We start from the raw sequence: 17,028 nt of genomic DNA, 5'->3' as shown, positions 1-17,028 counted from the left end.
TTTTAATTAATACATTTTAGGGGGCAGAGTAGTAGAGGGGAATAATTATCTTTGAATATCCCTTTATGGTATAAATAACTGCTAATAGCTGATTGTAAACCAGAGTTCCATTTCTTATGATAATGAGCCAGAGGGATGATTAAGAATATCAGTGCACCTCATATATGAACATATATTGAGTGCTTTCCTGCTGCATGTAGCATAGGAGAAGATGAAGAAGTCACTTTCATCTATTTATCTACCTACTTTCTTACTCCTTAGGTTAAGAAAAATAGTTGAGAAACTTCTGTCTAAAGAGTAAGTTAGGATTTGCCTTTTTCCATATCTCTGAGTATCTAAGTCAGTGTTTATTTTTGGGCCTGTACTGTAGTTATTTAAGGACGGTCTAAAGAAGAAGGAGCCACAGAGCTGAGGTGCTTGAGATGAAATAAATACTAGGCTGTAATTGGCATGGAGGAAAGGAATAACAGAGAGCCTTTGGTGGCTTCAAGGAAAACAATCCCTTCCCCCACGTGCATAATGGAGAATGAGGAGTTGCAACATAAAGCCGTGTGTAGATTATACAGAGAATTCTTACCTGTAGCATCCTGAGGAGAATCCTGAACATGGCGTTAGACGTAACTGAGTTCTAGTTCTGCCTTATGTCGTCTGGGACAGCTTTGGAAAGTTACTTATCTTTTTAAAAGCCCAAGTTTTCTTATCTTTAAGCAAGGGATAGTATCTGTCTTTGTGATAGTTTCGAAAGCATTTCTTAAGCATATTATTATATAAAAATGAAGGCTGTTATTTTATGGGATTTCTAATATCATTATTTTATATTTTATTGAGAGAAGTGTGTGGTAACCAAGGGTGTATTTTATTCATGATTAGCAAGGATATAAAATGTACTCTTGTGCCTGCAGACCTAAATGATGTAATAGCTGAAAATGTTTGCAAAGTATACAGTTCAAAATAAAATAAAGCTGTAAGTCAAATAGTGCTAGAAGGCTTAAAACAAAAATCTAGCAGTTTTCTGTCCTTCAGACTTCGAGGCGATAAAAATGCTTTTCTAGTCTTAGGGTTTAATGGTAGTTTCTGGGTACAGAATTCTAGGTTGGAAAGGATTTTGATGATATTGATTCAGTGTCCCCTAGTTTTCAGTGCTACAATTGAGATGTCTAATGCCGTTTTCCTTGATTGTTTATATGTTTTTGTCAGTTTTTTCTATGAAAATTTTAATCTCTTATTCATATATGTATTCACCACATCTTTTGGTGAATTACTATGGTATGAGCTATTTTTCATTCATTGTGCTGAGTGCTTGGTATGCCTTTTAAGAAATTCTGTGATTGCTGATTACATGTGTTCTTATATTATTTTTTCTGAAAATTGTCTCCCTACTTTTTTCCTTGTTCCCTTTCTCTTGAGTGCCTATTAATTTGGATATTGGATTTCTTACATTGATTTTCTAATACTTTAATCTTTTTTTTCTAATGTCCACCTATTTGATTTTTGATCTTTCTGAGAAAGTACAAAATCCTTTCAATGAATTTTTGTCCTTTTCTCCCCATTTCTTGCTCTGTGATTCTTTTTAATAATGTTGTATTTCTATTAAATAAATACAAGATCTTAACTAAAGATATTAAATATGATTTATTTGAAGTTTTCTTCTGTTACTGTGTTGTTTCTGTTTTCACTGATTTTTTTTTTCCACTTTGTTTTGGTTATTTTTCTCAGGTGGGGTGGGCTTTCCTTAGATGTATGTCGATCCTTGTCTTTTGTTCATGTAAGAGGTGAGACTAGGAAGCTCACTAGAAGCTGCATATGTGTCTTATATGAATGCAGGCTTGTTTCCCTGTGGGATGCCTCAGTAGCCTGTTAGCATTCTCATTGCAAATATTGATAGTAGTATCTTTTCTCAGTAGGTCCTTTCTCAGATGATGGTTTAATTTTTCCAGAGAATGGCCTTTGAGTCTCCTACTTTGGGAATCTCTACCTGGCTATTGGAGTTCTGGACCTGTAGGGTGAGGGAAATGGAAGGTCTCACTCTCTAGCATGCAGATTTTCACTTCCTATCCCTGTTTTCAGTCTCTCTTCAGTGCCCATGTGTATACGTTTTTTTGCTTCCCTCAAGCCATGTTTATTATTAATGTATTTATATCTTCTAGCTCCTTCAAGGAGCGTGAGGCATCCTGGGATCTAACTGCTGCTTATACAGACTTTCAAACAATTTTTCTGTTTTCTGCTTTTGCCCACTCACCGTACCTTCACAATAGATGATGCCTCCAGTTCCTGACCTTTTCTGGAGCCCTACAGCTTGCTTCTTGTTGATAGTACTTCTGCAGACATTGAGTTTTGACCATTCTCTTTTTTCTAAGATCTCTCACCATTTCTCTTCCCACTTACTGCTTATTTTGTGGTTCAGGCCTTTAGATCGAATCTCCTGGCTCTATTTTGAAAATCTTTGTTGTTTTGTTGACTTACGGAGAAAAAGGAAGTAGAGACATCTTTGTTCTGTCATCATAAAAGCAGATAGTGCTGTTTGAATAGAGGAATATATTGAATGAATAAAATAATATAGAATACAGTTAATCTTACTCACCTTATTTTTATCTTTTTATGACTTCTAGCTCTCTATGTATCTTTGCCCTTTGGAGTCTGTGGAAATGAATTTATTACTTTATTTTAACCTGGATGAGCTAGGCATGTGAGACATAGAGTAAACAGCTGCTAAGCTACTTGGTAACCAGTGTGGACAATTGCCCTCTCTTTCATTTAGCAGTTGAATATCTTGCCTTTTGGTAAGAGTTCCCCACTGAATGGAATCTCCCTGGCATGACCAATCAGTTTTTTCTACCCCAGAATTTGAACATTGAGGGGATGATGTAGAAATACAGGGTCAGTTGGAGGTTGTTTGTGGCAGTGAGTGTCCGGGGGGATGGGGCCAACCATAGCTGTGGCTGGTGTCCTTATGGAGCTGATCTGGGGTGTGACATGAGTGTATTCTTGGCTACCCAGACAGGGAAATTTCTTCTGTTTTCTGAACTGGTCCTCTAGTTTTGACATAGAGTCTTGCCAACTCCCTGTGATACCTCCATAATTCCTTTCCCTCAAAGTTGCTAGTGTCTTTCTCAGTTATTTGCATCAAGAACCCAAACTGGCACAACTTATTCCTGTTGATTCCATGGAGTGGAATCAATTCTTACTGTGAGCAGGATTCTTCCTTCTCTGAGAATGTGGGTGACGAGATTCTAAAGGTAAAGGATTCAACACTTTGGCTTTTATGATGAATTGTAGTGTCTGATTTGGATTTTAGAAAGCTCTGGGCCTCATGTCCAAGGTTTTAACCCTTTGTTCTCTCTCTGCGGAACTGGCATTTGTGCAATTCATCAGAAATGAAAACTTACCCACTTACACTAAAGGAAAGTACCTACTCCCCTTTCATTTCTTTTCTCTCTCTATTCAGCAAACAGGTGATTTGGATTTCTTTATATATTTTTATGAATTTAAAAATTTTCTTTTTTTTTTTTTTGAGACGGAGTCTTGCTCTGCCCCAGGCTGGAGTGCAGTGGCGCAATCTCGGCTCACTGCAACCTCCACCTCCTGGGTTCACGCCATTCTCCTGCCTCAGCCTCCCAAGTAGCTGGGACTATAGGCGCTCGCCACTACGCCTGGCTAATTTTTTGTATTCTTTAGTAGAGATGGGGTTTCACTGTGTTAGCCAGGATGGTCTCCATCTCCTGACCTCATAATCCGCCCGCCTCGGCCTCCTAAAGTGCTGGGATTACAGGCGTGAGCCACCGCGCCCAGCCTAAAAATTTTCTTTATTGTGATAAAAACATATAACACCTACTATCTTAAGCACTTTTAAGTGTACAGTTCAGTAGTATTAAATATATTTACATTGTTGTGAAGCAGATCCCTAGAACTTTTTCGTCTTGCAGATCTGAAACTCTATATCCATTAAACAACTCCCCTTTGCCCCCTTCGTCAGCTCCTGGTAACCACTATTCCACTTTCTCTCTATAAAGTATCTACTTTAGATAGTTCAACTAAGTGGAATCACACACTACTTGTCTTTTTGCAACTGGCTTCTTTCACTTGGCATAATATCTTCGAGGTTCATCCATGTTCTAGCATGTGACAAAATTTCCTTCCTTATCAAGACAGCATAGTATTCCATTGTATGTATTTGCCACATTTTGTTTATTTATTCATCCATTGATGGACATTTGGATTACATTCACCTCTTGGCTATTGTGAATAGTGCTGCTATGAACATGGGAGTGCAGATATCTCTTTGAAACCCTGTTTTCAGTTCTTTTAATTTTTAAAATTATTTTATATTTCTTTTATTTTAGATACAGGGAGTACATGTACAGGTGTGTTACATGGGTATATTTCACTAAGATAGTGAGCATAGTACCCAATAGGTAGTTTTTTGACCCATATCCACTTCCCTTCCCACTCTAGTAGTTTGCAGTGTCAATTGTTCGCATTTTATGTCCGTGGGTCCTCGATGTTCAGCTCCCATATGTATGTGAGAACATGCAGTATTTGGTTTTCTGTTGGCCATTCTCACTGATGTGAGATGGTATCTCATTGTGATTTTGATTTGCATTTCTCTAGTGATTAGTGATGATGAACATTTTTTCGTGGTTTTTTTGGCTGCTTTTATGTATTCTTTTGAGAAGTGTCTGTTCATGTCCTTTTAATGGGATTATTTGTTTTTTGCTTGTTGATTTAAGTTCCTTATAAATTCTGGATATTAGACCTTTGTCAGAAGCATAGTTTGTGAATATTTTCTCCCATTTGTAGGCTCTATTGATAGTTTACTCTATTGATAGTTTCTTTTAAATATATATCTAGAAGTGAGATTGCTAGATTGTATGGTAGTTCTATTTTTAATTTTGGGAGGAATAGCCAAATTATTTTCTATAGCAATTGTACCATTTTGCCTACCAAGATTACCTACCAACATTGCAGAGAGGTTCTAACTTCTTTTTTTTTTTTTTTTTTTTTTTTTTTGAGACGGAGTCTTGCTGTGTCGCCCAGGCTGGAGTGCAGTGGCCGGATCTCAGCTCATTGCAAGCTCCGCCTCCCGGGTTTTTACGCCATTCTCCTGCCTCAGCCTCCCGAGTAGCTGGGACTACAGGCGCCCACCACCTCGCCCGGCTAGTTTTTTGTATTTTTTAGTAGAGACGGGGTTTCACCGTGTTAGCCAGGATGGTCTCGAACTCCTGACGTCGTGATCCACCCGTCTCGGCCTCCCAAAGTGCTGGGATTACAGGCTTGAGCCACCGCGCCCGGCCATGAGAGGTTCTAACTTCTACACATCCTCACCAACACTTGTTATTTTTTGTTATTTTTTAGATGGTATCTACTCTAATGAGCGTGAGGTGATAACTCATTGTGGTTTTGATTTGCATATCTCTGATGATTAGCGATGTTGAGCATCTTTTGAATGTATTTGTTAGCCATTTGTATATTATCTTTGAAAAAGTATCTGTTCAGGTTCTTTGCTCATTTTAAAATTAGGTTATTTGATTTTTTTGTTTTTGAGCTGTTGGTGTCCTTTATATATTTGGATATTAATCCCTTATCTGATTGGCAAATATTTTCCCCCACTCCATAAGTTGCCTTTTCACTCTGTTGATTGTGTCCTTTGATGAACAAAAGGTTTTAAGCTTAATGTAGTACCGTTTGTCTGTTTTTGCTCTTGTTACTTGTGCTTTTGGTATCATATCTGGGAAATCATTGTTTGCCAAATCCAATGTCATGGAGCTTTTCCCCTGTGTTTTCTTCTAGAAGTTTTATAGTTTTGGGCCTTGGGTTTATGTCTTTAATCTGTTTCAAGTTAGCTTTTGTACCTAGTGTAACATTAGGTTCTAACTTCATTCTTTTGCATGTAGATACCCAGTTTTCCCAATACTGTTGAAGAGACCATCTTTTTTTTTTTTTTTTTTTTTTTTTTTGAGACGGAGTCTGGCTCCGTCGCCCAGGCTGGAGTGCAGTGGCTGGATCTCAGCTCACTGCAAGCTCCGCCTCCTGGGTTTGCGCCATTCTCCTGCCTTAGCCTCCCGAGTAGCTGGGACTACAGGCGCCCGCCTCCTCGCCCGGCTATTTTTTTGTATTTTTTAGTAGAGACGGGGTTTCACTGTGTTAGCCAGGATGGTCTCGATCTCCTGACCTCGTGATCCGCCCGTCTCGGCCTCCCAAAGTGCTGGGATTACAGGCTTGAGCCACCGCGCCCGGCCAAGACCATCTTTTTTCTCAATGAATGGTCTTGGTATGCTTGTCTGTTATTTGACCATATATAGAAGGGTTTATTTTGGACTCTCTGTTCTGTGCCATTAGTCTATATGTATGTCTCTATGTAGTATCACACTGTTTGATGACTATAGCTTTGTAATATGTTTTGAAATCAGAAAGTGTAAGTCCTTTAACTTTGTTCTTTTTCAAAATTGTTTTGGCTCTTCAGGGTCCGTTGATTTGCCATATGAATTTTAGGATGAGTTTTTTTTCTATTTCTGCAAAAACTGCTGTTGAAATTTTAATAGGGATCATGTTGAATCTATAGATTGCTTGGGTATTATTGACATCTATAATATTATCTTCTAATCCATGAACATGGGATATCCATTTATTTGAATCTCCTTTACATTTTTTCAGCATGTTTTGTAGTTTTCAGTGTACAAATCTTTTGCCACTTAGTTAGTTTTATTCCTATTTTATTATTTTTGATGCTGTTGTAAATAAAATTGTTTTCTTAATTTTCTTTTTCAGTTATTTATTTGCTTTATATATTGCCTCTTTGTAATTATTATTTTTTTTTTTGAGATGGAGTCTCGCTCTGTAGCCCACGCTGGAGTCCCAATAATGGAATTAGGTTCTTCATGCTTCAGAAAAGATCCCAAATGCACTTAAAACATATGATCCCAAGACATTGTTCCCAAAAGTCTTACATAAACACTGCACTTGAGAACAATTGCAACTGTATACACTTAGTTGTGCTTGGGCTGTGCTTCTGAGCCTCCACAAATGGTAAGAAAATGCTAACACATCTCCTTGTCTCCTTCCATCACAAGATGATTATTATATGTGTTGCTGATAAAACCAGAGTTGGGTTTCTCAGTACCTGGGGGTGCCCAAAGTCAGAGAATAAAGACTGCCTATCTGCCCAGAACATCCACTTGACTTGAAGATTTTCACCATGTTGCAAAACTTAATATTTTTAATAGCAAAACAAACACTGGTACTATAAAGACACATGCACATGTATGTTTATTGCAGCACTATTCACAATAGCAGAGACTTGGAACCAACCCAAATGTCCATCAATGATAGACTGGATTAAGAAAATGTGGCACATATACACCATGGAATACCATGCAGCCATAAAAAAGGATGAGTTCATGTCATTTGCAGGGACATGGATGAAGCTGGAAACCATCATTCTCAGAAAACTATCACAAGGACAGAAAATTAAACACCGCATGTTCTCACTCATAGGTGGGAACTGAACAATGAGATCACTTGGACACAGGGTGGAGAACATCACATACCAGAGCCTGTCGGGGGGTAGGGAGCTAGGGGAGGGATAGCAGTAGGAGAAATACCTAATGTAAATGATGAGTTGATGGGTGCAGCAAACCAATATGGTACATGTATACCTATGTAACAAACCTGCACATGTGCCCTAGAACTTAGAGTATAATAACAATAAAAAGAAAACTGGCATATTATAAGTCAAGATGTCTCATTTCCATTAAGTTTTAAGATTAAACAAAGGTTCAAAGGAATTTCACATCTGTGGGGCCTGCTTCAAAATCCGTGCTTCAATCCTCTAGATCAGGGATCAAGCCACCTAGTAAATATTTTAGACTTTGAGGGCCATGTAGTTCTCTATTGCATATTCATTTCTGTTTTGGTTTTTATTAGTTGTTTTTATTTTGTTTTTCAACCTTTACAAATACAAACATCTTTCCTTTTTTTTTTGAGATGGAGTATCGTTTTGTTGCCCAGGCTGGAGTGCAGTGGCACAATCACCACTCAATGCAGCCAGGTTCAAGCAATTTTCCTGCCTCAGCCTCTCGAGTAGCTGGGACTGCAGGCACACGCCACCATGCCTGGCTAATTTTTGTATATTTGGTAGAGGTGGGGTTTCACCATGTTGACCAGGTCTTTATATCCTGACCTTGTGATCCACCCGCCTCAGCCTCCCAAAGTGCTGGGATTACGGGCATGAGCCACCGCTGCTGGCCGTAAACATCCTTCTTAGCTCACAGTCCCTTCCACCGTCTGCCCCTGCTCTGGACATTCCATTCACATTTCCCTCTGCCTTTTGGAGTTCCTTAGTGGATATATTTGAGAAACACTGGATTGGCTGTTTGCCAGGTCTCTGTCCTGACAATTGAGTGTGTCATCTGGTAGAATGGAGTAGAACAAAACAATGGACAGAAATTTTGACCTACCTCGTAGCCTGTCTGCAGTAATAACGTGTTAGACTAGAGTTCTGTTTAGAGTCAGTGAGAAGGAAAAAAAAGCAAAAGTCCAAAATTGTAACTATTATCCACAGGAGATTGTGCTCTAGTTTGAAGATATAGATGTTATTTATTTAGGGCTAATGGCTACATCTACTATATGATACTTAAGGGAAAGCCCTAAAAAATCACCCTACACTGATCTTCCTTACCTCATATACCCAGTTGATTACCAAATCCTATAATTTTTACATCCTCCATAATTCTGCCCTGTTTTTCTCTCAAAGCTCAATCCAAAGGTGTGTTGTTATTACACTTTCTTTAATTAACTAGGACTCTGGTTATTAGTTCCTCTCCCCCATGCCCAGCAAATTTGTGCCTTATTATTGCTATTATGATAGTTATAGGTTTTTTTCATGTCTTTGCCTTCAGTTGGTTTCCAAGCACCGTGTGCTCACCTTTACCCTATTTATCTTAGTATGTGGTATCCATTAGGTTGCTAGGAACACAGAACATACCTAACAAACATGGTTGTATGAATGAGTAAATACCTACACAGGTGTTTTCAGCTCAGGAGGTAGCCAGCCCATTCTGTTGGGACATGCCTTGTCAAGGTTCTGAGCATTTGCAGTATATAGTTTGAAGTCCGTTAAGCCAGACTGTGCTGCATTCCCATTTTATTAATAAAGTTCAAAGCCAGATTGTTAAAAGCAATCTTATTGAATCTACTTTTAAAATTTTACGATGAAATCCGTTTAGAAAACTAACTCTGTTAGAAGCTCACCTATCCCACAGGTAGCATTTTCTTAGGAACATTTATCTGCATTTGAAAATCTGTATTCCAAGGCCTTGTGTCTAAAAGATCAGTTATCTAATCAAGGAGAATCTTCTCCATCAGATATTTTCCTGTAAATATTCCTATGTGGCATCTTTCCAGATACCAGGAGGGGAAAGTTGAGTAGTAGAGAGGGTGTGATACAAATTCCCCTTTATGGTTGATTGCTGGTCAGCTGCGTGCCCGGAAGCACAGCGATGTAATTAGATATTCTCTGCTGTTTTATCTTTTCGGTATAACTCTAGCTTTTATTCTTCCGTCTATAAATGTTTAATCTCCCATTTTCACCTTCCTGAGTTGTTTGCCTTAATATTCTACAGTGATGAATTCCTGGGATGTGACTTTCATAAAAATGATGACTTGTGCTGTGAATACTGAAAGCTTTCATCCAGACAGTTTGAGGCCTCCCCAGTTGCATGACTAGCAGTATATCTTAACTAATATCCAAACTGGTGGTTTTCTTTCTGTTTCAAATTCTCTCTCTTTCTGAGCCTTATGCAATTGGAGTTAATGAAGAGAGAACAAAACTGTTAAGACAATCAGGACTTGTTAATATCAATGTCAAGAGAAAGGGTCGAAAGTGAAAAGTTGGTTTTCCTCTGCTCTTCTTTAATGCAGCTTCCCTCATTTCCCCAACATGTAGCCTTTTCATGAGGCTCTGCTTTGTCATTTTTCTAAGTTATTGCCATTCATGCATTAATATCTCTATCCCTTGATTTTAAATATTGGATAGTATTTACTTTTTCCTTTGAAAGTTGAAGAGAAATTGACATTCTTATAGCTTCTCTCATTTCTCCCCCATTTTGATATATGAATACGCATACACACATGAATTGCTTAAGTATGTCACACTGTCTTCTGTAACTATAATTATATAAATGTATATGTATATTGTTATAATTATATAAATACTATTCCCTACAGAACTGCTTAGTGTGAGCAGCCATAGATAGAGGGTATGTAATCTTATGTTACTAAATCCCTGTGGCTTAAGGGAGAATGACACAAATGTCAATATCCAAGGGAATCTCTTAATACATTTTAACCTTTTCATTTCTTCCACTTCACATTTGTCTGGCAAACCTATGAGAGAAATAACTTTTCCTTCTTGTATTTTTGTTTTTAATTTGCGTGGACTATGTCCTGAAAATAATTTTGTTAACATAGTGTGCCTACCTAGTAAACCTTCTGAATGCTTTAATTTTTTGTAAGTCTTTCATTCTTAATTGATCATTTTGTTTAATATGAAAGACTAGATTTAAAACCAAGTTCCCCCAGGAAGCATTATTCCATTTTCCATATTCTTTGTATTGATTGGAAGACTTCATGCTTGCTAAATTAGATTCTTAAAGGTAGGTTGTTTTGCTTCTCTTTTAGAGAAGGTTTTAGGGTTTTCTTGGAGCTCTAGAATTTCATCAGTATGTGCCTTTAAAAAAAAATTCTGCTCAGCAATTAATAGGACTGCTCAATCTGAAAACTAATGTCTTTTTTTCACTGGAGAGCAAGTTCTGTTATTTCTTTGCCCCCTTTTTCCCCCCTCACTTCCATTGTCTTTCCTTTTCATCTTCAGGATCTTTTTCCTTTTGGATGAAGTTTTACCCTTATGTTCTGACTTTCAATACTCATGACTTACCTAATAATTTCCATCTCTTGGTCTTGATATTCTACATTCTGAGAGGCATTTGTAACTTTTATCTTCTAGATCTCTAGCCTGGTTTTTAGCTCTATGCTATCCTGCTTTTTATTCTTTTTATCTACTTTCTAATTTGGCAATCAAACTTAATTTTCAGGAGCTCTTTTGTTTCTTACTGCTTTAAAAATAGTGGCTTGTTCTTGTTTTGTGGATGCAGCATTTTCTTTAATCTCTCCAAGGATATTAGAAAGCATTTTTTTTTTTAAGTTTTGTATATTCTGTAAGTTATCTCTGTGTTCTCCAGCACTAGTTCTAGTTGTTGGTTTTTTGTCTTTCTTAGGAGCCTTTTGTTTTTCTTAGGCTTGGCTTCCCCCAGTAACTCACAGGCCTGCTTTCCTTTGAGTAGGAAGGTTAAATAAGACTGTGAAAGAGAGTGGGGGCAGCACGAAGCAGACTGGAACTCCTCAGGTGCCCATGAAAGAGCCACACCCAGGCAGCAATGGACTTCAGTGCGTGTCCGTCCAGCGTGAACTTCCTTTCCATTTTTCCCTTTCTGTGTCTGATGTGGGGTCCAGGGTAACCACAGACTCTGCTGGCCTCTCTCAGGTCCCTGAAGCCTCACCAGGAGTTTTCAGCATATAGGCAGTGAGTGTTCTTTGGAGAGCACTTCTCTGGAGCTCTGGCCACACTGGGAAAACAAACTGTCTAAGCCGTTACAAATGTACTTCTTTTTACATTGATTGCCCCACCATAGTCTGCTCCAGATTGTTGTGTTCATTGTCTCAGGCTCGTGATTGCTGTGCAGGCTCCTTGGGAAGGACTATTCTTCTATTGGTTTGGGCTGTGGTTCCCCCTGCTGTGTTTTCTCTGTTTGGTTGCATTTTATATATTCTGGGTATTTATTAAAATTGTATGGCTGGTTCCTGTTCCTAGGTTTTTCCCCCTCCAGTTTAAATTGGCTCTTGGGTAAGAGGGGAAGTAGATGTATTTGCTTACTTTGTTGTCTTGAACCTGTATGGTCAGAACTATTAAACATGAATTAGGAATTTGAGATTCTCACCTTTGGGTTTGCTCATATTTTGGTATTTGGCAATAAAAATTGCCAAAATGAAGCTGTTTTAGATAACTGCATCTTATCTATCCTGCCAGAATTGGACTTGTCTACTTTTTTGATTTCTATAGCAAGATTTCATAAAGTATAGCACTAACAACCTTTATCCACTAAATCAAGAAATTCTGCTTAGAGGCTACCCTCCGGCTTGAAAGAAAATTTGAGAAGCAGCCGCTGTTCATTTTAAGCAGCTGTAGCAACTCCCGTAGTCTTAAAAAATTGCTTTTTAAAAAATATTCTTCTTTTGGGTAAAACAAATTTACTTTGGCTCATTTAGAACTGATTGCTGCTACACCATTTCCTTGTTTTTGTTCCCTCCAGCCTTCTGTTTGGTTATGTCCTTGGCATGAAGAAATAATGTGGGCCTGTCACTTAATTGTGATTGTCTTAGCTGTGGGAAGCAATACAACCTATCAGAGTGGCTGCTGTGGGCTTTCCTAACTGTTCTCTCCAGAGACACTGAAAGGGCAAAGAACATTAAGGTGTTTGTCTCAGATGCTTGCTTAGTCTATAATGGTCTAATCGGAGTGCACAGATAATGTCCTTAGGTAAGCTTTGTGGAGGAATGAAACTGTTGTTAACTCTACCTCTTGTAGATTTTATCATGAGCTTAGAAATGTCTCTAACAGTGGTTTTCGCTTGAACATAAACAGAAGTATAGGTGATGAGAGATTTCAAAAAACAAAAACAAAAAACCACAACAGTTTAGGTTGCTATATTCTTAAAATTACAGCATTTAGATAAATGTTCCCTTAGTGAGTTTGAGTAGCTTGGTTATGCTATTATCTATACAGTTCAGAGATTTTTCTTTTTGTCAGCAGTTGGCATTAGAAACAAAGTGAATTTTTTGTCCTTTGTCTTAAGTGGAATGAAAATGCACCAGCTTCTGAAATGGGCAATTTTACCTTGAATATGATTTATGTGGTTATATCTTTCTGCAAAGTAAATATTTACTAATCATCATATTCTGTAATTACAAAAGGTTGATTGTCCTGAAATGTGCAATCTCAAGATGTAGATTTACACAACACTTTAGGGAGAATGCCTTAGACTATAAGGAATTCAGTGAGCCTATTTGGAAACTTTATGTGAGTTTTAAAAATACAATGCTTTCAACCTTTGTAGCAGGAATCCTAATGTATTTTTTAAATATGTATAAGCCTGACAAGTAAAACAAATTTGATAAGACAACAGATTTTTTTCTTTTATTTAGGAATGCTTAAGAATTTGTATCTTAATAGGAAGTAGTTTTAAATGTTTTAATACTGTATTAATCTTAAATTATTTCACATGCAGTTTAACTTATCTGTCATATCTACTTTTTGCTTAAACATGACAAAGAAAATATTAATAGTTTCACTTTATATTTACATACTTTAGGATTCATCAGGCCACTCAAAAGCTTCTGAATGTTAGAAAGTAAATTTTTCACACAATTCTTTTTTTTTTTTTTTTTTTTTTTGAGACGGAGTCTGGCCCTGTCGCCCAGGCTGGAGTGCAGTGGCCCGATCTCAGCTCACTGCAAGCTCCGCCTCCCGGGTTTACGCCATTCTCCTGCCTCAGCCTCCCAAGTAGCTGGGACTACAGGCACCCGCCACCTCGCCTGGCTAGTTTTTTGTATTTTTCAGTAGCGACAAGGTTTCACCGTGTTAGCCAGGATGGTCTCGATCTCCTGACCTCGTGATTCACCAGTCTCGGCCTCCCAAAGTGCTGGGATTACGGGCTTGAGCCACCGCGCCCGACCCACACAATTCTTTAAAACCGGTAAATAACAGAATAGAAATAGGATTTACTTAATTGTTACTAACATGATATACCTAAAACATGGCATGTCATTAATTAACAAATGCAATTCCATCTATCTACATGACAGAAATTATTGGTAACGTGGTGTCTGTTGGGTACTAGTGTAACACTGACTTTTAAAAATTATTGTCTTTAAATCATTCTCTTTTTTAAGCTAATTACCAAATTTTATATTTGTCATTCGGAAGGAGTTAATTACCTTAAGTAAAAATTTCTGCTCTTTTGGGTGGATCCCATTCAATTTCTAGGTAAGAAGCACCCTGCTGGCAATACTGATAGGGCACTGAGTTAAAGGTTCATAACATAAAAATAACACTTATAATTATTATGGGAGAGCCGGGCGCGGTGGCTCAAGCCTGTAATCCCAGCACTTTGGGAGGCCGAGGCGGGTGGATCACGAGGTCAGGAGATCAAGACTATCCTGGCTAACATGGTGAAACCCCGTCTCTACTAAAAATACAAAAAACTAGCCGGGCGTGGTGGCGGGCGCCTGTAGTCTCAGCTACTTGGGAGGCTGAGGCAGGAGAATGGCGTGAACCCGGGAGGCGGAGCTTGCAGTGAGCCGAGATCACGCCACTGCACTCCAGCCTGGGAGACACAGTGAGACTCCGTCTCAAAAAAAAAAAAAAAAAAAAATAATAATTATTATGGGAGAAATACAGCTTAAGAGAAATTTTTCTTTTCTAAAAGTAAAAAATGTTGCCATTCTGAAATTTCTAAACATCTGACATTTCTAAATACCTTTCTTGGTGACTGAAACTTCAAGAATGGTTTCAGTTTAATATGGACAAATGGAGTATTGATAATGTTACATATTTTCTCTACATGAGAGAAAATGTTATATATACACTTTTTTTTTTTTTTTTTTAATTGAGACAGGGTCTTGCCCTGTTGCTCAGGCTGGAGTGCAGTGGTGCAATTCTAGCTCACTGCAGCCTCAAAATCTGTCTATTTTATGGGTGTTGTTTTATATATATGAAACTTGCATGTGAGAATTTACCTTATTTCCAATTTTGTGATTTGGGGCATTGGGATCATTTTAAGATTAAGGTTTTTAATTATAAACACTGAAACCTGAAATATAAACGTTAAGTCTCATTGTACCTTGCCTTTTGCTCTTTTACATGCACAATATTTTCGTGTTACCACTTAAATCTTTTGAAAGTAGAATTCATACTACATTTATAGAGATTGAGTGAGGCATTGCTTCTTATATTTTCTTTTTTAAATTTCATTAACTTTTCATTTCTGTATTTCACACTGACATTAGAGTTGTTTGTTTCTGTTTTTGTTTTGACACAGGCCCTCCCTCACTCTGTCACCCATGCAGGCTGGAGTGCACTGGTGTGATCATTGCTCACTGCATGTAGCCTTGAACTCCAGGGCTCAGTTGGTCCTCTCACCTCAGCCTCCCAAGTAGCTGGGGCTGCAGGCACATGCTGCCATCCCCGGCTAATTTTTTAATTTTTTGTAGTGGCGGGGTCTTGCTGTGTTGCCCAGGCTGGTCTCAAACCCCTGGCCTCAAACAATCCTCACACCTCAGCCTCCTAAATCTCTGGGATTACAGGTGTGAGCCACCCCAAATGACCATGTAAAAGATTTTTAATCACATAGAGACAGATGGTAGCCTTTTAAAACAAGAACAGGGACAGCATTTTGATGACCAAGTTACTAGCCCTCAATTTTTTCTTCTCATTAATATCTCTTCCCTTACCTATTCAGTTAAACAAGATGGGGCAATTTCCAAATAAATATCTCTAGGAACAGGAATACCTAGGCTGGGCTTTACACCTGGACACAGCTAACAGTCCATTTAGGAGCAACTCTACTGGATTCTCCTTTGTTTTGTAGAATTCTGGAGTACCAAGGGATTTCACTAGTATTCTGATACAGAAAGAAAGAAAGTCTGAGAAGGTTAAAGGAGTTGATCAAGGTCATAGATAATTCATAGTGGTTTGCTGGACATCACATCCACGGTTGACTAAACATATATACCACTCAGTTTTCCAGAAATGAATCTGTGGTTGCATAGACAGTGGTTGGTGCAAGTAGAAGTATAAGACCCCTCTTGACTGGGTGTGGTGGCTCATGCCCGTCTTCTGAGCACTTTGGGAGGCCGAGGCAGGAAGATTGCTTGAGCCCTGGAGTTCAAGATCAGCCTGGGCAACATAATGATACCTCATCTCTACAGAGAGGTGGTCTTTTTGTAGAGGGGGTTTTCTCTAAAAAGAGGGATTATCTTTACAATAATTTTTCTCATGTACATAGATGAATTTTTTGATTTTTTTCTACAGAAAATGAAAAAATAGCTGGGTATGGTGGTGCACACCTGTGGTCCCAACTACTTGGCTGAGATGGCAAGATCACCTGAGCCCAGGAGGTGGAGGCTGTGGTGAGCTGTGAACACACCATTGCACTCCAGTCTGGGTGACAGACTGAGACCTTATCTCAACAACAACAAAAAAGATCCTTCTACTCCCCAAACCTGATGAATTAGAGCCAGGCCATATAGGGCCTTTCACATTATATTAAGGATTTTAGTCTGTATCTTACAAGGAGTGAGAAGTCTCAAAGGAAAGGATTTAAGCAGAGGGTGAGATCAAATCTGTTTTTATAAAAATCGGTCTGTCCTCACTTTCAGAGAATGATGGGGTGGAAATAGTGAGATTAGACAAAGGTCGATAAGTTGGGGTGCTGTTGCAGAAGTCTAGCTTAGATCAGGTTGGTAGAGACCAATGTGGAAAAATTGAGAGGCTTAAGGGACATATAAACTAGTGGTTGAGGGAAGAAAGGAGTCCTGTGATGTGTTGATATCTAAGTTACAGGGCCCTGTAAATAGTGGTGCCATTTTCTGAGACGTCCAGTTTGTGGAGTGGAAGATCATGAATTGTGGTTTAGCCTGTTGTGTTTAAGAGTCTGTGAACAGTTAGTGGCTTTTATGGAACCAGAGCTCAGAAGAGAGGTCAGGGCAAGAGATGTTAATTTAATCAGGGCTATGGCTATGAATGAGCTTCCCCAGGGAAAGACTTTCAGCTGAATAGAGGCTGAATATGGTTTAGAGAGAACAGGTATACTAAGTTACATACAGTGGATATCTTAAAGGATGGAACAAATCTAGCTGTAATTTAGCCCTCTTCCTCATCTTACCACATTCAGTATAGTCAACAAATTGTCAGGTAGA

At 38.5% G+C, this 17,028-nt stretch overlaps 1 protein-coding gene across 2 annotated transcripts in view; it reads left to right on the top strand.

The window, feature by feature from the left end:
* Positions 1 to 17,028, top strand: part of LOC105496835 (SH3 domain binding glutamate rich protein like 2) — a 72,096-nt gene that overhangs the window by 45,446 nt on the left and 9,622 nt on the right. The gene's annotated exons all lie outside the window — the stretch shown is intronic.

Source organism: Macaca nemestrina, chromosome 5, assembly GCF_043159975.1.
Source record: "Macaca nemestrina isolate mMacNem1 chromosome 5, mMacNem.hap1, whole genome shotgun sequence".
Lineage (NCBI taxonomy): Eukaryota > Metazoa > Chordata > Mammalia > Primates > Cercopithecidae > Macaca > Macaca nemestrina.
The sequence above is the reverse complement of the archived record's forward strand: the minus strand, read 5'-3'. Positions and strand labels throughout refer to the sequence as shown.